Consider the following 22,625-nt stretch of genomic DNA (forward strand, 5'->3'; position numbering starts at 1 on the left):
GTGCTTGAGCACCCCTAAAAAGAGCCTATGACTAATTCGCCTGTGACACTGAAGCATCGATGTGTAAGCAGCATGTTACTGCTGTCGCTGCTGCAGGTGGAGCTAGTTTGAAATACTTTGTATACAGTTTTATACACGGGGACATCAGATGAGTCTGAGAGGTCGTGAGATGATTGTGAGGAGAGGAAAAAGAAGACAACAAAGTTCTGATCTGTTTTTAGTTTTTGGACTTTTTCCTCTAACCTTTCCTGAGAAGATATTGGATCATTTAAACAATTATTGAGTTGAAACCACATGAGAAGTTTAGAGGGAACATCTGGTGCACATTGTGTTGCATTTTAAAAGCTTATCCATATCTTATTTTTTTTAAAGTAACAAGTAACTAAAGCTGTCAAATAAATGAATTGGAGTAGAAAGTACAACATTTCTCCGTGAAATGTGTTGTAGTGGAAGTATAAAGTAGCATAAAAAGGAAATACTCAAGTAAAGTACCTCTAAATTGTTCTTTAGTACCTATTGAAGTAAACTTAGCCTACTTAGTTACTTCCCACCACTGATAATAAACTATAACACTCAAACAGCAAGAGTAATGACATCTAGCATTCGGGCACAAAACATGTATTTATCGAGCCCTTCTTCCACATGATACGTGCTGTTCGCGTTGACTTATCATGAAAATACAAAGGTTTGAAACTATTAATTACAAGATAGGATTGAAAAGGGAGAGCATTTTAATTGAATAACCTATCAGAAGCAGGGCTCACATGATGTCAATAAAAATGTACCTGCCTGGTTTCTTGAGGCAGACAGAGGATGCTTCGTGCATCACGCCTAAAAGAAAACGTGTTTCTCTAAATTATTTTGCAGGTTATTGCCCAAACAACTGAATAGTCTTTCCAACACGCCCTAATCAATATAAGGTGGGAGTGACTGATGTTAATGTTAGCGAACGTTATAATCTTCCCAAGTAAGCTAGTAAGACTCTGCTCCAACAGTAACTACTATGCACTTCATCACATTACCTCTGTCTCTTTCCTGTTTTTCCTCCTCTTCTCTTCTTCTTTTTCTTTTTCTGGGCACCGAAGGGTTTGGTCCTTTTGACATGATCGCTGATCAGCTGTTATTCATGTCGCGTTTCAGTCACAGGTAACTCCAGCGCATTGATGACGCTTTTATTAGTAAAAACTAATAAAAGTTATTAATTTAGATTAACGTGTGGAGCCCACCTTATAAAGATGTTAGTTAACGTGGTAGCAAACAGTTGCCTATTTACAGATCAGCAGACATGGAGCAACTACTGTAGTATTCATTTGGAGTCGTGTTTCGGGACACCTGGCAGATGTAAGTCTAATATTTATTCTCTTTAAAGTTTAGCTATTCTGACCTTTGACCATTTTGTTTCTGTGTTTAAACAGTTTCAGTTGAAACTGTGTCCACACTATGGAGCAGTGACTGATCAACTTAAAACTCAGTGAGGGCATACAAGACACGTAAGCGCAAAGTTCAGTGCACTGAATCAGATAATATCTTGGGTTGAAGAGAGAAGTACTCACAGGAAGTCCACCACTTTAATGAGTGGACTGATGGCTGATGAGGCAAAAGAACAATGCAGTCAAACAGACTGCCTGGAAATGTAAATCTCCTCCAATCCACTGTCAAAATGGCTTCAGGGTGCTTCTCACCGCACCACCCACCTGCCACCACCTAGTTAAGGATGTAAACACACCCAGACTCTTTGACAGGGCAAGAAAGGAAAAAAGGGCGCATGAAAAGAAGGGGAAAGAGGGGAGACTTGAAGAAAGGGAGCGAGTTAGTGCTGTCCCTTGGTATTCACAAAGACTCGTGGCAATTAAAGCTGTGGATTCAGAGCCAGGGAAACTTCCTTGAAGGTCTTGGCAGTGACTCTGAGGCTATCCTTCCCCCACACCAACACATAACCCGAACTAACCTCCAGCAGGCATCCACCGGCCCACAGCAAGCCACGTTATCTCACATTAACACACACGCAAATCCTACCAGGGCCTTCATCGGCCTACACTAACCCACACCGACTGACTCATTACACATTAGCAGACAGAAACACACACCTCATTTGGTACAGCTGCCTAGTAACAGGTAGGATATTTTTGCCTCCAGAGCATCCTGATGTCTGTGAGAAACAGAATCGACAGCTAGTGGTGCCAATTTTCATGCCATTTTCGGCCTTAATCTAATTTCACAGTCAAGTCCTTTGAAAAAAAGAAAAAACTTTCAATTTAGTCATTTTAGTCACAAGATATTAATTTAATTTACTTAATTAGTCACCGGCAAAACCAGCCTGTGATTTAAAATAAGCTGATGGAAATATACTCAGTTCATCCTTCAGGGTTAGGAAAAATGGCTCAACAAATTCTAGATGACAATTGTATGAATTCATCATTTTTAAGTGTGTGTTCATTTAAAATGAGAAATCTTTTGAGACTTCTGGCTGAATTCTTCACAGTGAGTGTTATGTGACTGCACTGATTAGGTTTGAGTTCATCTGTAGTTGTATCTTTTAATAGTTTGGGCCACAATTCCTATCTGTTATTATAGCAATTTATTTATTAACTTCATGTCGATGATCAAGACACAGCATCAGTACACCATCAGTCCAAGGAACACACGCAGACAACTGACGGGTTTCGAGCAGGCCCATCTTTATTTTGAACAGAAGGCTTAAAGCTAATATTAAAATTTGTATGTCTGTCGTTAATGTGTGTTCTTCAGACGAGCTTTGACCTTCCATATTTTCCAAGAATTGCACCAAACTCTGTACTTTTGCACAAACACAACCTACGTTCCTGCTCCAGACTCACTTTTTTCACAACCATTCCGAAAACACAACTTTCGTACCAGAATCAAATTAAGCCGTCCCTTTGTGTCTTTCCTCTGTTATTATCATCTGTAGGTGTTTAAAGCAGTGTTTCTCACACATACATTTCACTTGGGCGGTCCAGCCAGGTATATTAACATCCGCCCAAGTATACTTGGTGACCCATTTAAGCATTTTATACTTGTATTTTTTTAATCCGTCCAAGAGAATGATTCCAATCCACGATTTGTTGACTAGTGGACAATCTGCCTTTGCCTTTCCCCTACCGTCTATTGTCAATCACACACACTCTGCAGAAAGAAGGAGACGATCTGTGATAAAACATCCCTGACTGTGATGCGACCTCTCCTCTTTAAAGAAGGCCTGCTATGCTTGTGCCATTGCTTTGTAAAAACTTGTAGGTGCGCCTGGTTGTTGCGATGTCATTCGGTGCATGTTGGTTATGATCGGCTTCATAATTAACAAGCTTCCCCCACATGCAGCTCACCTGCTGTGTATGACAACGGAATTGTGGGTGAAAAACATCCAAAACGGGAGATGTGGTTTTTGGTTGACTTCATTAAACGACGGAGAAAACAGATAACGAAACTGATACAGAGGAAACAGAGAGGAGAGGCGAGCTAGTGTGCAGACATTACAGTGATTTACAGTGGACAATTAAAGTAACACTATGTAGGCCTAAGGTAGGGAACCTCTTAAAGCTAATCTGAAGAAAGATAGTTGATTTTTGAGTCTCATTCTCAGGTCTCTGTATATATAAAGCTCTCCTCCTGCAACACAGATTTGTTGTTTCAATGTGGCCTCATCAGTGAAAAAATAAGGTGCATCCCCCATCAATACTGAGTTTACTGCACCCTGTCAGATTCAGATATATTTTTAGTAGGTCTCGTGCTGAGTAGCCAGCCAGTGATAGTAACTATAGCAACGGCTATAATTTGACAATTGCTAAGCGATAGTTATACATACAAACATATATAGAAAAATCCATTTCGTACTGAAGACTTTCTGGGAAAGATCTGTTCTTCCCAGACACATTTTCTATCTTCCCTCAGAACAACACTGCAAGTCTCTAGCTCTGCTACGTTCAGTGTCCACTATATGAATATAGGACATTTTTCCATTGTTGTATCCCTTATTAAACAGGGGTGTGGGATTCATTAGCGACTGCCAGCGAGCAGAATTCTTCCTGATTTAAAAATGATGCTCCTGTCCTGAGGGCAGGGTGGCGTCATCTGCTCATTTGCATTTATGTGGCATCAGCAGTACCAATTTCAGTGTGTCTGCAAGTTCCTTCAGTCAGAGAACTTCTTAATGTCAGCTAGATTCAAACAGATACAACACCTCAAATCAAAAACATGTCTTATCAAGGTTTAGATTGTAATGGTGTCTGAATTCAGACCAGAAAAACATAACGACCAAAAAAGTAAAACATTTCTAAGACTTATGTACATTTTTAGGACTCTGAGCCAGTATTAAACACTTTTCAAGTAGTTGCATATATAAATAATCAATGGCTGAATACATAAATGGTCCAGAGGTCTTGTATAAAGCACAGTCAGAGGCACAGAGTGAATACAAAAGGCATGCCAAATGATTTGGGGGTATTTTGTAGCCGGAATCATGAGGTGAACCTGCAGCACAGTTGGAAATGGGCTGGATTAAAGGGAATAAATTATAATAGGTGTGGTAATGGTTGGCAATCACTCATCACCAACCAAATTACATCTTTCACAGCTGTTCGCAGCTATTTCTCAGAGGAAACTTTTTGCACCTGAAAAAGTCACAGAAAGCAGATCATTCTAACATAAGAAAACTGTTGGCTAATGTAATAAATAGTTCAGTGACATCAGATAAAGATAAAGGTGATGGTAAATACAGGGACAGGAGCAGCCGGCCCCTGTCCACTAGAGAGGATGAGGCCACTTGCAACAAGTAAGTACAGGTACAGTGGAAAATGATGTCGGTCTGGCCAACATTTTTCAATAAAAAGCACAAATAAGTCAGCAAACTAGCAAGATGACAATATGTTTCACCATGCACCTTCAAACTTGTGAACATGACCAGAAAATCCTTGACACCAACTTCACTTACATCAGATACATCTCTTACTGCGCCTCTCCCACACATGCTGTCACAGTCAAGTTCACAGCAAGTGGTCAATATACCAGACACACATATATGCACATAAATAGACTGTCATCCAAGCAGACGGCAAAGCAGCATTGGATTATTGGACTGGTTTTCACTTCTTGATGTGAATCTGCCTCAAGTGTCAGGTATTGCTTTTCACTTCCTCCCTTTGTCCTTTTCCCATGTTTTTTTTTTTCTGTTCTGTGTTTCATTTGTTAGTTAGTCCCTGCCTATTTAAACCTTCTCCTACTCTTTGCCGGTTGGTCTGTTCTGTTTTAGTCCTCACGTCGCTCCTGTTGTCATCTTGTCATCTTGTCAAAGCTTTTTCTATGCATGGAAAACAATAACGTTATGTTGACCTGTATGTTATTTTGTCATAAATAGACAACATCATTGCCTTGTGTGTTAAGTGTTCTGGAGTATCACTGTATTACAGAAAAACTCACCTTAAAATGTTCCTGTATGTCCGCCTGATGACCAAAGTTAACCTATTTAATATCTCACAGCATTCAGTAGTGAAAAATCTTTAAACTGCACTCCTTGTATCCACTTATAAAAAAACAAGTGCAGTTCAGCCCCTATCTGAGGCAGACTGTCTTCGACTTTTCCGGCCCTCGAGCCAAATTTAATCATCCGAGTCTCGCCCTGGCACTTTAAAAATGCACTGGTAAACTTGTCATGTCACCAGAATCAGGTCATCTCTCAGCTCCTGATTTGAGCAACCTCTGCGCGAGACTGCGGTCTCCTGCTAAATTCCCTGCGAGTTCAACCCGAGTTCACTCCACCTTCTGATTTTTTTTTAAGTAGTAGCCTATGGCCTGCAGAGCCCAGTCACAGTCTGCATCAATAATGCAGAGACCACAGCCTGCTAACATCTCTGCCCTGAGCGAGAGGTCTGCTCGACAACACGCCGCTGAAACAAAGGCAGGCTGAGGACGTCTCAGACTAGCACCATGAGAACAAGAGTGCTAACACCCGGGCTATTTTAGGTACACACACACACACACACACACACACACACACACACCACTGGCACAGTCATAAAGACGGAAGTACGGATGAAGTCATGAACACGCTGCAGCTGTGTAACACCCAGTTGTACACACTCTCGGATAAGCACACACAGATGAATGGATAAGTGTGCAGTGTATGGACGCTCACACACGCAGACACAATCACAAGTGTGTGTGTGTGTAGTGTGTGTTAAATCTTTGTGGCTCATGTTAACAGCATCTGTAGCCAGTCTATTGAACTTCCTCATGGGAGCAGAGGAGCAGTCAGTACAGCATTCCTCAGAAATGCTACAGTGATTCCACCTCACACACACACACACTTGGGTTGGGTGGTAATATGCTAATAAGGTGTGCCAGGGTATTTAAAAATAGCAATGTAGCCCCTTAAATGAAAAAATTCTACTGTGCACTGTGTGCATGTAACGCTACATAATACATGTGCGAGTGTGTGTCCAGCAGCTACAGTCAGAAATTTTTGTAGATAATATAATTCGTCAAATAAAGAACCTGTCAAACAGACTATTTAGAACCGTTCATACTCGTGTGAACCAGCCTCTCCTCCGAGGGGAGCATTTCTCTGGCTTGTCCTCTGGAGTGGTGGCGCTAACAACACTAAACTACAGGTGAGCAGCCCGGTGGCAAAAGCAGCCCCGCCGAACCCGGTCGTTCACCATGGCCCGGAGACAGCTGTGAGCCGAAGGGTCCGTGTTGTTAAGGTTTACCGTGGGAAAGTACAGCTGGCAATCCATTCACCACTGCCAACAACACAGACACATCAGCACACGTATAAATGCTCACTACAGTGTCGGCCACTCGCGTATGCCGAATGCAAGCATTTTGGAATTCCATCTCCCCCTACCATTGAATTCACGTTACAACAACGCTGTTGTTAGAATCATCTGCCCCCTCCAGTGGTTGTTGGTTTGTTGTAGCTAACTTGGTTAATATCGCTAACAGTAGCTAGCTAATGTTAGGGCAGTAGAGTATGATGGGTGCATCCTGTAGAAATCAGCCATTATTACATTTTATTTTTCTCCAGAAGCTGGCAGCTACCAGGCCTCTTGATGATGACGAAAACGAATACCACATGATTCAAACGGCGTTATACTATTGGCTGACAAACCAGGTAGAAGCTGGAACCAATTGTCAGACTTCTTTCACAAACCAAAACAAAACAAAAATTGTTAAAATTATTAATTCACAATCGTAATAATGTTTTTAAGGAAAACGGATACTTTTATTCTGCACCTTTCTAAAAGCTCTGTAGATGTATTATTTTTGCATAAAATCCTTTAATATATTAACATGTTAAAAATGTTAATGTGACATAAGGTGGGAAATTACAGTTAAAGCTCACTGCAGCAGTGCTGCCACCTTGTGGCCCTACAATGTGATTTGTAATCAGCTGGTGGTATTGCCTTATACTGTGGGAAAATTTGGGGAAAGGTTTAATGGTATTAAAAACTGGATACAAGCCAACCCTAAAACACACACACACAAGCACACACAGGCTGTTGAGACCTGGTATTAACATGTGTCCTCAGTGATGTGATCAGAAGTCGCACCTCTGACTACATGTGTGAACACCCCTGAGATGCATTGAGGACACATTTGAGATCCAGTCACTCAGACCACATCCGGAGGTGATTACCCAACTAACGTTTCTTATTTGCGAATATTTACAGCAGATGTTTGTGAACGCTGTTTCAACTAACATCTGAACTAATAACCACAATATCCCCAGATCCCCTGACAAATTTGTGTGATTTTAAGAATTATTAGGTGAGAAAAAACTTAATAAACTTTGCGCAACACTGTTACAACAAATTAAAAATTATCCATGGCTTTTAAATTTGGCATTAAATCCAATAAATTAAGTTGTTTCTTCTCTTGTGAGACGTGTCAGTTTGTCGCAGCACCGCCGTACCTTCCTGTCTGCTTCTGTGTCTAAAGTGCGTGTTGCCTCAAACATTTCACAGCTTTTTGAATGCAGTGTTTCAACTGATACAATCTTTTACATAAAATTTATGAAAGAAGACAAAATTTTACTGATGTCAAACATGTCAAATTTTACAAATATAGTAACCAATATATGGGCTGCTTCTTTAAAAGGCCATTGGGGAAAGTCCCAAGGCTCAATTTTGTTTTTTTGAGTAATTGAGTTCGGAGGAACGTTATAAACTCGACAGAAACACTGTCTACAACAAACTCTTAACTAATTGGGCCTTCTTGTAAATTTGAGAAACACTATATAGAAGATGAAGATGTGTCTTTTCTTTGTGTAATAAACATCTTATCCATTTGTTCCAGTGATGGAGGTGTGCATTTTCATACAGAGCGGGTAAGTGAGGTCCGATCACAAGTGGTCACTCCAGACGCATGTCGAGACGTGTGTTAATGCCAGGTGTGAACTTGCGGGCGTAAAGCTGCACACTTGTGATCAGATCACTCAGGACGGATGTTGATCAAAATGTGAACTCAGTAAACACACAGCCTGCTCTCATCAAGCTACTGGGAAACATCTCTTGTTAGATGAAAATCTCACTAATTATTCATGGGCTGAGGATGACACTGGCTTGTTATATAATTGTTCAAACTATACTTCTGTAGTCTTCATTGAGATTCTTAGTCTGCAGTGTTATGCATTAAAGAGCATGTAAGTCTTTGATTTGAGTGAAATGGAAAAACGTAAGAAGTTGAGGTTTTTGGGGTAAATCACTGATGTGAAATGTGTGTTTATCTCTTTGTCTCCGATCTTTTCTCCCATGCAGGGACTTTACTGAATTATTAAATCACTACTTACGCTTTGTGGTTGAATGAAACAATGCAAACAAGGACGAGCTGAATTAAAGTAAGTGACTTGAAGTAAGTGAATGGACTGTTTGACAAAACTGTTTCAATGTCCTCTGTGAAACTCGCTTAAAGAGTAAAACAATATCAAATTGCTTTCTCCAGCACTTTTTGGTCGTTTCTAGGGCTTCTTAACTACTTCATCAACGACTTAATACTGCAGTTTGCAGACTGCTCCTAATCAGTGTGGGAACTGTGGAGCCATTAGCCAAATGCTGAGGAGTTTCTCTTCTCTAAAGCTTGAGGGCTGTGAGATCTGTCAAGTGGGTTCCCAAAGAAGCAAAAGGCAAGATAAATGAGAAGGGGGGAACAACTCCTGCTGGAAAAAGAACTGTTTATTCACAATAACCATCGTTAATACAGCAAAGCAACAGCAAACATGTCTTCCTTCATGAATGATGAAGTCCCCCATCACAACCACATATTACCAGTGTGCATTTTGTAACCTCCTTTCAATCTGTAATTGTAGCATCGGCCTAAGTCAGTGTGATTTGAAAAACCAGTACAAGATGAAATGTATTATTCAAATAGCTGTTTCTGAAATCCAATTACTGGTATCTGACATACTTCACATGATGCATGTCAAGATGAACGATGTAGCTCCCCCCATGGGCCACACAGTGTATTACTGAAAATGATCAAACAAACACTATAGGTGAGATGTATTAATCCTCCCAGATATAATCAGAATATAACCTGTAACAACCGAGGTAACATGTGAGGAATGGTCACTGCAGCAGAGAGAAGTGATTTCACTCTCTGAGCCTGATCAGACTTGTGGTGTGAGTGTACAGACTGTGTGTTATTGACATTTGATTGATGCTCTGCTGCACCTGTTTGGGAAGAACAATTTACGCCTGACTAAAATGTGACTGTAGCACCAAGTATGAGAAAAATACCAGAATTTGAAGAGTTGACCCGAATGCTTCTGAGCTTCTACTGTTTCCATGGCAATCATGGCCGTAGCCAGCTATGAGGTCACTGAGGTCCAGACCTCTGTATTTATTTCCTTAAAAAAATAGACCTACTGGCAGTTCTACTTTTAATAATCTGTTTTTTTTATTTTTCAGAAAGTACACCTTGCACAAACAAACCAAAGTTGAAAATAACAAGACGAACAATGGAAAAATTGAAAGGAAAAATGAATGAATGAATGAATGAATACATACATAAATAAATAACAGAGAGGAAATAAAATGAAATAATTGCAATCGTAACAGAGGTGTTACAGAGGTGAGCTGCAACACTATGAAGACACAAATGAAAAACAAGTCACGTCACGCTTGGTTGGGAGTCCAATCTTTGAAAAAGTGGAATCTTCTTGATTAGTTCAACAACCTTGAACCACTCAAAATGCTCTTCATTATATAACTCAACAAGGTTTGTAGCAGCCTTCTCCATGACTAACACGTCCAGAAAAGATCTCAGCCACTGATCTCCGTCCATTGAATCTGTACATTTCTAGTATTGTGCAATAAGTGTCTTGGCCGTCATACAGCCAATGGTTAACAAATGTTTATGTTTAGTCCAAGAGCCTTGGGGTGTATAGTCCAATAGGCGCAGTAGAGGGTCCCTGGTGACTGTTTGACTCAGGAAGACCCCAAGAAAAATGGTCACTTTATTCCAAATAAACATGATAAAAAGTCTCCCTGTCTTGTCGACAATGCCAACACATAGCAGAATCTAACAAGCCGATTCTATTTATTGTTATGGAGGTGAAATATATCCTGTGTGCAATGTTATAGTTAATACGTTCATTTTTCACAGATTTGGAGATTTTGTGAATGTTTTTTTCCAAATTGTGCTTCAAACGTGTATTCAGAGTAATCCCCAAATCTCTCTCCCAAATACCTTTAAGGCCACTCCACTTATCGCCATGGGAGCCATTTAACAAATTTATAAACCTTGGAAACAATTTTCCTTTTATCCCTTATTGTATTTTGCAAGTCTCCTAATTTTGATTTGGTTTAGGTATAATCAGTCTGCCCAAAATAGCCAGAAAGCTGTGCCCTTAGCTGCGTATAAGCTAAGAAATCTTTAACCCGTAAACTATACTTATCTTTGGCTTGAGCAAATGTGAGTAGTTTTCTTTAATGGGGTCCCATCAAGTCCACAAGTCTTTCAGTACCCTTAGATTTCCAAATCTTATTTCTCAAAGGCTTGCCACCCTGTGTGAACCTTTAGTTATCCCACAGGGGGATATCTGGTGAGTTCTTACACTTAAAACTAACAAGGGATTGAAATATTCTAATAGTTTCACAGGAAGACTTAATCAAGGGATCCTCTATTGTTTTCTTTTTAATGGGCGAATTAAAAGAGGGAGATTTTGTCTTCCGTGTTATCCAAAATGTCCTGTTCCATGTCTTCCCAAGCAGTCTCCCTGGGTTTTGAGCCATAGCCCCACTTCAAAGGATAACTAATATTGAAAGCTATATAATACTTCCAGAGATCAGAGAGGCCTTGCCCTCCGTTCTCTCCGTTTATATGCATCGTTATACAATTAAGCCTAGGTTTTTATCATTCCAATAAACTTTCTAAAAATTGCATTGACATCTTTTCAAAAGGGAGAGGGATTGCAGCGATGAGATAGGTCAGCCAGGGTAACACATTCTGTTTTAGTGTGTCTATACATCCCCACAGCGACATAGGGAGGGATTTCCATCTCTCTTAATCGTCCTTAATGCCCAGTAGGAGTTTTTAATTTTTTTTTACATTAAATAAGGTAATATCATTAATGTCTGATTTAAGGGTCACACCTAAATATCTAATGCCCTGAGGTGTCCAGCTACAAGGTAAGTTACTGATGGAGGTTCTGGCACAATGCATATTCAGTGGCAAGGCCTTGGACCTATTAAAAATAGGGCGACTCTCGTGGGTGACTCTCTTTCACCTATATGTATATATGTATTTAGGTACAGTATACTGGTCATTTAGGGTGGGCCAGTTGTACAAGTAGGTGGGCCGAGGAGACCAAATTCAACACACCGTTATGCCGTTTTTCCACTAGCACTTTTGGCCGTGACGAGTCAAACTGAGCTGCGCTGATTTGCTTTTCCATTACCAGTTTTACTGCGTCAAGTTAAACCGCGGCCGCCCTGCCTCCTAGCGGGCCGTGGTGACGTCTCGCGACTGCAGCCAACCCGCAACAGGCACCGTCTCCCCCTTAAAATCTGTGCTCAACTCACTGGAAACCTGGTAGAAAGCCGTTCAGCTGTGTTCAGCTCTCAGTACTGTACTGAATGTACTTTCAAACATCTGCTGTGTTTTACTGTTTCATCGTGTTCACTTTCAGCTGTTTCACGAGTCATGTTTAGTTGCTGCTGGTGAAAACATAATGTTTCCTGTAATGCTGCTTCATAATAAAAAGCTTTTAAATTACAAGATAATGGGGGGGCTTCTATTGTGAAGAAGTTATAGTAAATGAAACGTGTTTGTAACTGAATTAGCAGAGCCACTTTGTTAGCGGTGATTCTTCGATAGTACTGTAGATTGGGACATGCACGTCACCTTCAAGCAGGTAGCCCAGTTGTGATGGAAAAGCAAAACCCTGACCGTGCTGGGCTGCCGAGCCGAGTCACAGATGTGATGGAAAAAACGGCAATACATGGTTAAAATTAGGGATCACTAAGTTTGAACATTGTTGAAAACATTTGGGAAAATCTTAGCACACAGCTCAACAAAACATATAACAAAGGTCAAGTTGTTTATAACCAGTTTAATGCAGAAATGTTACATAGTATAACTTTAAGTCATTTTTTTATTGAGGCAGAGTTTCTTCGGCTGTTTGAGTTCAGAACATTTCAACTTAAAGTTTATTTGTTGAATTTAAAAAAGTACATTTCTGAAAGTAAGGCATCAAAAGAAAACACTATCATATCGGTATCCAGCGTTCATTCTGGTGCGTCTGTAAGCCTACTTTATCTACTGCATAGAGGGGCTGGAAATGTAAGCAGCATGACTGATGACTGATTCACCCTGCAATATTTCTACAAAGAAAAGAAAAAAAAATCATCTATATATGCTTAAATCTAGCGAACAATTTAACCAACCCATGAAATTTCCAATAGAGATAAACAGGATTGCTGCATGGAACAGGCTGCAGTGGTTTTACAACCCGTACAGAAATATCTCTGAAAAGCTGTTCTGTGTTCAGTGAATGAGTGAGATTAACTTCCACACAGGATACACACCTCAATGCTGTGATTTCTGCAGGGGAGCACGGAAGAATATACCATGTTTTGGCAAATAAGTTCTTTGATCAACTTATCATGGTGTGCCAACTGGGGTTAAAAATAAAACCACGGCTTGTCTCAGAGGCTTTCAAGCAGCACTTTGATCTTCCATTTGACTAGCACAACATTTTAGGATTTATTCAGTCAGAACTCAGCCAGATGATTGGTTCTGGCCAAGGAGAGATGTTAAAAACACTAAAATTGGAATAGATGTTAAAAATGTTTTCCTTTCTCTGGCCAGGATGTAAAAATCTTGCTTGTAGTGCTTTTCAAAGGATATGCTGCATCTCAAACATAGATTTTTTTTTTTTCATGTGTTGCCAAATAACTTCAAAGAAATTGTTGTATCAAGCTGTTTTCTCCAAACCGTTCTCAAGTAGTTGTAGAGAAGATTAGACTCAGAAAACTGAGCTGTAGCTTAAATATAATGATCTTTTCTTGATTAATTATACAGCAGCATGAATAATCCATTTTGGATGATTACATAAAGAAAACAGTTCCAAGGAGGATAAGGTGAACAAACTCTGAATGAGAAGTATCGTGTTCCAGCTCATCAGTCTGTTTTCCTTTCACATATCACACTCTTTGCATTATTTTCACTCTGTAAAGTCACATACGCCCCACTTACTGCAGGAAAACAATAATAGACAGTTCATACAAAGACACACACTCCCGTGAGCACAACCCAGACAAAGATGCACACACTTTGGTGCAGGCTGGCACTCGTCTTTGCCCGTCTCGCGCCTTCTCCCCACCAACACAATACTGTCACATTTTGGCGTGTCACATGGGCTCAGAGACAGACAAGGCCGTATTATCAACAACTGGCTGGAGCTCAGGTCCTGCGTGTGTGTGCGTGTGTGTGTGAGCTGGAATTCAGTGGTCAGACTAAAGTGTGTGTGTGTGTGTGTATGTGTGTGAAAGAGAAGTTGTGTGAGAGTTCAGGTTGAGGCTGAGCCGTCAGCGGCAGACAAGCCCCGTCAAGCACTCCTCCTCTGTCTAACACACACTCAGCCTCTCGCCTCGGGAGGTGAGAAGCCGCTAATTGGCAAAGGGTGAAACACACACACACACACGAATGTGCGCTCACAGTACACACATGCAATGACGGTCAGTTACTGTCACGCACGCGCACGCACACACACACACACACACACACAAAGTAGAACAAGGGACATACAGAAACAGAAACAGACAGATGGACACAGACGTCTGGCTCTGAGAAGCAGTTGTACAGTGAGCTGTGTGAAGCAGACACACAGAACGACCTGGTAGACGAGAGCACATTACTGTAGCTAATAATACACACAGTCTGCCCGCTGACTTTCTCAACTTTCTCACTTGCTTATTATTTTATGATTTGATGCTTTTTCTTCAGTTATATATTAATATATTCTACCTTTGCATTTTAGCTAGCGCGCAGAAAGAGAACGCTCGCCCTCTGTTTGTTCTTTGCTTTAAATAAAGGTTGAATTAAATAAGACACTGCAGTCTCTGTGAAATCTGCTCTGTGATTAGTATTTCTGCACATGCACAGCATTGGAGTGGAATATGTCTTCTAATCACCTGTCACTATATCTAGTTTGCATCTTGTGTGCAAATATTCTGGTTGTTTTGTGTTATTTGGAGCATATAGACTTTAAAAATGTTTTTGTTTTCTGTGATTTCATGTCCATGTTGTTATGGATAGGCAGTCTCCAAGGTGCTGACAATACCCAACCAATGGTTTTGAGGTCATAATATTAGGGAGTTACAAATTCCTATATCAATATATTGGCTGATATTCTACCGATCAAACACTTGTGATAAAGATGTGTAACAGAGACAGGATATTTTACAGTTAAACAATAAATGTATTAATAAACTTTATTTTCTAACATCATCTGACATCAGTGCGCTGAAACAGTTGACTTCACTGGGAATTTAAGAATTATAAATATATAAATCTTTTTCTGCATTATAATTTCTAAAAAAAACAGAATTTTATATTGGCACATATATACAACATATACACGGAACAACACCGTTATATATGGAACAACATATACACCAATAACAGATATATCTGTGAAAGACAGATATATCTGAGGTATATCTGTGATTAGCCGATATATATAAAGGTAAGGCTATAGACAATATTGGAAAGTTTGAAAATTTAAGTTTCAGCTGATAAAGTAAGTAAGTAAACCTTGACGAAAGAAAAAACGCCAGAAATAACTAGACCAAAGGACTATACACTTATTTATATATACACACTGTCAGTATCATCTTTAATATGCTTACTTTAAAATCACATGATGTTAATACAACCGTGGGATGTGCGTGACTAGTCGATTAACGATTAAACGTTGCTAGTTGATACCTAGAAATAATACTTTAAGCTACTATTATTTTAAGGACACATCTTAATTACATATTGACATTATTTGCACTGAAATGTCATGTCTTTCCAGTCAAATGTTGCTTTTCAAAAGAACGAACATCTGTTTCTAATGTTAACAATGCCAGTTATCTGTTAACTGTCTAAGATGATATGCAGCCACCCTCTACTATATCCTAATACATGCAACATTTTTATTGCTATAATATATGCAATATTTATTTCGGACAGTGCTTAACCTTCATAGATTAAATTGTTTTTTTCTTCTTTGTGTTTTTTTTTGCTTTTATATTACAGGACAAGTCTAAGTTTAGTCTTGTGTTTAAACATCAGGGAATTATGAAAAAGTTTACAAAAAGCGCAAACATCCAAGCCAGTTAGACTTGAGGTACTGGACAGTGGTGAGGAGTGAAAACTACAAAAATCAAGTCTGCACGTTCTCTGAGACTTTAAAATGTACATACAGAAACTAATATTACACCACTAATATTTAATCTTTGAAGGCAACATGTTTCTAAAAAATGTCAGTAGTTGATAAAAACCTTTGTCACCAACTTGTTAACACTGTGTCATACCAATTCTAAGTGCTGTATTGTAGGCAACTGGACTTGTTTCAGTTCCTTGAAGACCTTTCACCTCTCATCCACGAGGCTTCTTCAGTTCTAACTAACTGGAGGAGCTGCAGGCTTTTAAACTCTGTGTGGGAGTGTCCTTACAGAGTCATTAGGGCCACTTGTGGGTCGTTGACCCAACCAGCCTTCATGTGGGTTGCTAGGGCTAGGTGAGCCCAGGTGTGAATGGTTGTTAAGCTGTCTGGGGAGGGAACACAGGACAGGGTTGTAGGTGGGTGATAACTAATGGCCTAGGCCACCTCCTCTGTTCACAGACGGTCGTTCCAGTTTGACATAGATGGATTCTTTTACTCCTCTTTCAAACCATCTGTCTTCTCTGGACAAGATGTTTACATTGTTGTCCTCAGAGGAATGATTTTTCTCCTTCAGGTGTCAGTGGACAGCAGAGTCTTGACCTGAGGAGTTGGCCCTCCTGTGTTGTGCCATTCATTTATGGAGAGGTTGTTTTGTTCCCCAATGTACAAATCTGTGCAGTCCTGGCTGCACTGAACAGCATAAACTACATTACTCTGGTTATGTCTGGGTGTTTTGTCTTTAGGACGGACAAGTTTGTGCCTCAGCGTGTTGGTAGGTGTGAAGTGAACCAGGATGATGTTTATTGAAGATCCTCCTGAGTTTCTCAGATGTTCCCGCCACATATGGAATGATGATGTTAAGTTTTCTCGTCTCCTCCTCTCGGTCTGCTCTGGATCTTTTAGCGGTTTTGACAGAGGTCCAGTTTGGGTAGTCTCAGGTTCTAAGTGCTCCCTGATGTGCTTCTGTTCCTTCTCCTTCCCCTCTGACTTAGTGGCCTGATGGTTTAGGGTTCTGATGACCCCCAGCTTGTGCTCCAGTGGGTGATGAGAGTCGAACAGTAAGTACTGATCTGTGTGTGTAGGTTTTCTGTACACCTCAATGTTGAGGCTTCTGCCTTCTTCAGTGTGTACTGCACAGTCCGAGAAGGGCAGACTGTCTCCTCTGACAGCTTCCCGTGTGAACTTGATGTTATTGTCCACAGCATTTATATGTTCTGTGAAGGCTTCCACTTCCCTTGCTCTGATTTTGACCCAGGTGTCGTCCACATACCTGAACCAGTGGCTGGGAGCAGTTCCTGTGAAGGTAATCAAGGCTCTGCTCTCAACTTCTTCCATGTAGAGGCTGGCCACTGTTAGGGACACAGGTGAGCCCAGGGCACAGCTGTGCTTCTGTCTGTAGGAACCTCCACTGTACTGGAAGCAGGTGGTCGTCAGACAGAGGTCAAGTGTCATACCAACTAACTTATTCAACCAACTGACTCACTCAATGAAACAAAAAATATGTATATGTGAGAATTATCTCAGTCTGACTTGTAGTCTCGTATATAAATGTGCTGGACTTCAGCATAATGAAATAATGAAAAAACTGTCTCTGTTCCATTATAATTAATGAAGATAACATTTTTTCAGTAATGAATTATCAAGCTGAGGGATCTTTAACCCTGAAAGACAGCCATCGGCGGCATAAAAATAACTATTGTTCTAAAATCTTTAATAACTCCTAAAGTGTTACTCTTATCCATATGCTTTAAAAGCTCCTGTAAAGTAGAGTTTATTAGCTTTTCAGAGGCTCCGTCGTGAACATGATTACACCATCCTGTTCTGCAGCATTTATTCATCAAGGAAACCCGTGTTGTTTCTTCCTCCAGGCTAATGGGCCATGGTTATGGCCAAACTACTACTTTTGGTGTTAAATGGAGAAAATATTTCTCTTTTTAAGTCACTGTTACTTCAATGTTCTCTGCTACAATTCAATTACCTTTCCGTTTACTCTTTGAACTTTTCTGGACATATTATTTATTTTCTACATTGTCAGTAACTAAAATACAGGATTGTCAGACACCTGTTGTTCACTGAAAAAAGCATGGAACAATATGATTTTAAATGGCTTTAACTTGCTTAGGAACTTTCAGATGTAAACACAAATATCATACGGAAATCAAACCAGATAAAATCATACAGAAGTGTAAAACATCCAAGTACATCATTTTAATTTAAAAAATAAATAAATAATCAAATAAATAAATAAAACCTTCCTGAGGTTCTGTCTGAATTCACAGTAAAACAACACCAAATTTAGACTGGCATTTTAAAAAAATTCTGGCATATTCATCCGTTCTCAGAACAGCAAATATAAAATTGGGACTTTAAATAACAGACTGACATCCTAAATCAAATGATACTGACCGCTACAGAAGGGCAGGAAAAACAGAATGAATACAGGAGAGTCAGGTACCCCAAAAGCTGTTCAACAGTAGGTCATTAAGAGTTTAAGTCTAATTTTTCATGCTGACCAAAAATAAATGTCAGGAATAATGTACAGAAAAGGTCAATATATAGATGATTGGCACTTAGAGGAATTAAAGTATTAAGGGAGACTAATGGTGCCTGCTTTAAGCCTTAAACAGTATGACACTCAAACATTGGCAGTATTTACCTGTCTCCATACTTTTACATGCACACGCATCATCATTATCCACAGGTGTCCTCTTACTGAACCCAACTTAACCAGCTTTACCTGCACAGCTCGGCTCATCAGTACTGCAGCAGCCCAACAGAGGAAACAGGTAAAAGGAAAAAGATGCGACGGCAGTGAACTACACAACTCTACTGCCAATGGCTCTGCCACAAGCATCTGAACTCCACAAAGCACCAAATGGAGTTTGTGTCAGAACAGTGCAAAGTGTGTAAATGAGACAAAAAGGGAGGAAAGATGCAAAAAAGAGCTTCATCGAGAGAGTGTGGAGGTCACAGGCAGGCAGAGAGGGAGGATTGAAACAGAGGGAAGGCAGAGCAGACAACTGAAAAAAAAGATAAACGACATCAAATAACAATGATGTAAAGCTTGGAGAAGTCTTCCTCATCTATAGGTCCACTGAAACCTTCAGAATGAGCAGAGGCAGGGAGCGGGCTGATGTACAGCCAACCGGTCAGGCAAGAACAAAACTGACCCTTAGCATACACTCGACTATATCAGATGCACTCAGAAACAAACTCTAGCTCTTTATGTAGCTCACACAGAGTAGCAGAGAACATAGCTCAGTAATCTGATTAATTTAAACCTGATCAGAGGGCTGCAGTCAGAGAGACCAGCGCTCTGCACTGTGCACCGTCACATATAGATCCATACTTTTATGAGACAGTTTTAAAGGGTCTGCAAATTGGCGTCAGTAACTTGTTGTGGATGCTGAATTAAATTCAACTTGAGAATGCTTGGATTAGCATCGCTCTACAACAAAAGAATGACGCACAAATAGTCTGTTAACAGGTTTGTTGAAGCATGATTTAAAAGTGACACAGACGCCAAGATTAACATAACATTCACATGACTACATGAAGTGTCAGGGTGGAAACAGTGCTTTCATATTGATGATGTTAACAGTTAATCTAACCCTCATCGTCTTCTGAGGAGGAGGATGGAGAGGAGGAACGTGTAGTGTGGAAGATGTGGAGGTTCAGGCATCCCAGAATAAGTATCACTTTTTAACTGAGCATGGTGAGAGGATGTATGTGGATACATGTGTCAGTGCTACCCAGGTGCTCACCCACCCCACAGTATTAGACACCACACAGTTGTGCTTGTGCACCAACTCATCTCTGATGAGTCCACCTGGTGACACCACCTCATCACACTCACAGCTTCCTCACTGGCATAAAAAAGTTGGTAGCCCTTGGCTTAAAACATGAGTGACAGCTGAGTGTTACCTTTCTGATCTAGCTTCCCAGCTAGCTTGTTCATCATTCATATCAAACAGGGTAAGACAGCTAACGACACACCAGACAGGGAGAGGGAAATTCTTGTGTTTGTCCCTACGGAGGGCAATACATGTTGAAGTTAACACGGAGGTCACTGTCAGTGTGAGAGACAGCGCTGCCCTGCAGGGACACAGACATAGCGGACTGGTGCTGTGGCCCCGGCGGATGAATGGGAGCCAGGGCTAGCCCGCTTGCTGCTAACTTAGCCTTGTTAGCTTAGCTCTGCTGTCTTGCGCAGCTTGGAAAGCAGCTCCAACTCTAAACAGCAACTTCCAGCGTCTGGCCCAAAGTCAGAACCCACACCGGACAGCCTGACTAGCGTTTAGCCACACCAGCTAGCATAACCACAACATTTCTCCAGCCGCCTACGACTACAGCATTATGCGTTAAAAAATACACCAGTGTACAGAAATAACTAAGAAAATGTCGCAGGCTTCCTACCTGTAAATGCAGTCGCTAACGTGCTAAGTCGCCGTGTCTGCTTGTTTAAAGTCTATGATGTTGTGTTGCTAGACGTCAAGTCCAACTGCACTACAGTGGTTTCCAGTCTGGGAAGCAAAATAAAGCGCTGCTGCCCCACAGTACAGTACATGCTGCTGACAGCCGGCCCGGTGACGAGGCTCTGACGACACCTGCAGGATCCCCTGCACACAGCAGCCAGCTGGGCTCAGTGTGTGATACATTAAAGATACTGAGGTCACACATCAGGAGCAGATGTGCAACAGCATCCCCAGTGCTGCTCAGTGACTGCTTTTTACATTTCCAAAGAGTGGGTTTCTCGTTTGCTCAAAGGTACTTCCGCAGGAAAGCTGTTATTATAAATTAAATGTATTTCTATAATGCCTTTCAAAGCCACAGGGGCACAGGAAACACAACACCACTGAGTCCAAGAACATGATATATGGAGTAAAAAAAATCTATTAAAAAAAATTATAAAATGCAAAGTCTAAAAGTGTTTGGGAGTTTGTTGGTCCCCTTTGTCTACAGCCTTGACTGTGGGGCTTTGATCTGAGGGGTCTCGGTGCAGAATATATGAAGCAAAGCCAACATTTTATTCTGAAAAAAAAAAAAAAAATAGTACTGAACAAATTGAACAGAAGTGTACCTGCTATGCAAGACAAACTGTGTTCATGCTTTGGCATTGGATGGGCTTCATAAGAGACGACACAGGTGTTCTGTCATTCTAACTTCATTTTATTATTGCCAGCAACTGTATGCTGCATGCTATAGAGCACAGCTTCCAAACTGTATACAACGCTGGCTTGATGTCCTGCCTTATGGCCATCTATTATTTACAATTTTCTGAGTTCCAATGCATGCCTAAATATTTACTTGTTGCTTTTTGTTGTGTAAAAAGGGAGTGAGCAGTTGTCATTACTACACCGTTTACATTTCTCCAATGTAAAAGTATAATTACCACATTGAAAATGCTTCAAATGGCAGACTCCTTCTCCCTCAATAAAAAAAATCCAGAATATGCAAATAATCATTTCACAATTTACATTTCCAGATACAAGATGTCTTCTATGTCTACATCTGTACTTCACTGTATTCATTCTCAGTGTATGTGCACTGGAGGCCTCAAGTTTCCAAAACAGTTGTGTATGCTAAATATTGGACCAGGATTGGCTTCCAAACTATTTGTGATGTCACAAAACATGCTCATAGCCCCGGCTCTTAAAATCTGATTTTCAATTAACACAGAAAATTTACATTTTAAGCAATGAACATGAAAACAGCCTTTTGTGTCAAACTCCAGTCATACATTATTCTGCACGGTGAAACTCAAACATTTAACTGTGGGAACAAGAAGCAACATATTTTTGACTGGAGGAGGACTTAGAGATTAAATGAATGCAAATATACACTATAATATCTTTTAGTGGATACTTACAGTCCTTATATTGGTCCTACTTAGGTCAGTAATTAGTAGTAAAAATCAGAAATTAAAGGAATGATGTAATCTTAAGGCCCTAGTTCTGTCATATTAGCACATCGCATTAGGAACAGGAAGGGAAATAAACAAAAACTCTGGCAGCCGTTTGAAAGGATTCAAGAAAGCCAAGCTATTTATCACAAAACTTTATTTAAAATGTGTACAGACAACAATATATTACATTATTTACTATTTAAAGCATGTGCAAACTGTAAACCAAAATATGTCAGGTCGGGTGCTATCAGGGCATGTTGAGAGCAGCCTGTGACAATATATTGCCTTCATATAATCAAACTGTATATCAAGCTTGCTCTACAAGCAGGAAAGTGATGTTCAACACTAGTGTTTTTCATGTCCAAAGTGTTGTCACAATGTGTGGCATCTAACCGCTTAACAACACATCCTTGATGAAGTTTACGTACATTTCCCTGTGCCATTCCACTTCCAAAGCTGATTATGGATGTGAATCCAATACCCCCTGGCAATTTTGGCCATTTGCCCCAGAGCCAAAAGAGGAAATGGGAAGCTAATTTTCTGTGACTGGAACAGTGATTAACACTGTTTTGCCATGGTAACCATACTAAGCAGGCCTGGCAAGCTGCCGAACAAAAACCCCACCGGAGGAAACTCTTTGAGCATGTAATAACAATCATTAACCATCCTAATGCCCTGATCAGGACTAAATTAAGTACATCTGGACTGTTTGGAACGAGTCTTGGAGGTTGCTGGGCAGTCAACACATGGTGCTGACAAAGGCCGCTGTGCAGGTGGGCTGTGCATGATGAGAAGCCATTTACATGGAAAACACACCAGTACAGAAGGTTAGGA

General features: G+C 40.5%; 1 protein-coding gene across 2 annotated transcripts in view; it reads right to left on the reverse strand.

Moving 5' to 3' along the window:
* Positions 1 to 21,928: 21,928 nt before the first annotated feature.
* Positions 21,929 to 22,625, reverse strand: part of cep192 (centrosomal protein 192) — a 44,117-nt gene continuing 43,420 nt past the window's right edge. For both annotated transcript variants that reach the window (XM_073485211.1, XM_073485210.1), the window contains exon 52: positions 21,929 to 22,625. This exon is cut by the window's right edge and continues 871 nt beyond it. The gene's annotated coding sequence lies outside the window, so the exon portion shown is untranslated.

This window comes from Pagrus major, chromosome 17, assembly GCF_040436345.1.
Source record: "Pagrus major chromosome 17, Pma_NU_1.0".
Classification (NCBI taxonomy): Eukaryota; Metazoa; Chordata; class Actinopteri; order Spariformes; family Sparidae; genus Pagrus; species Pagrus major.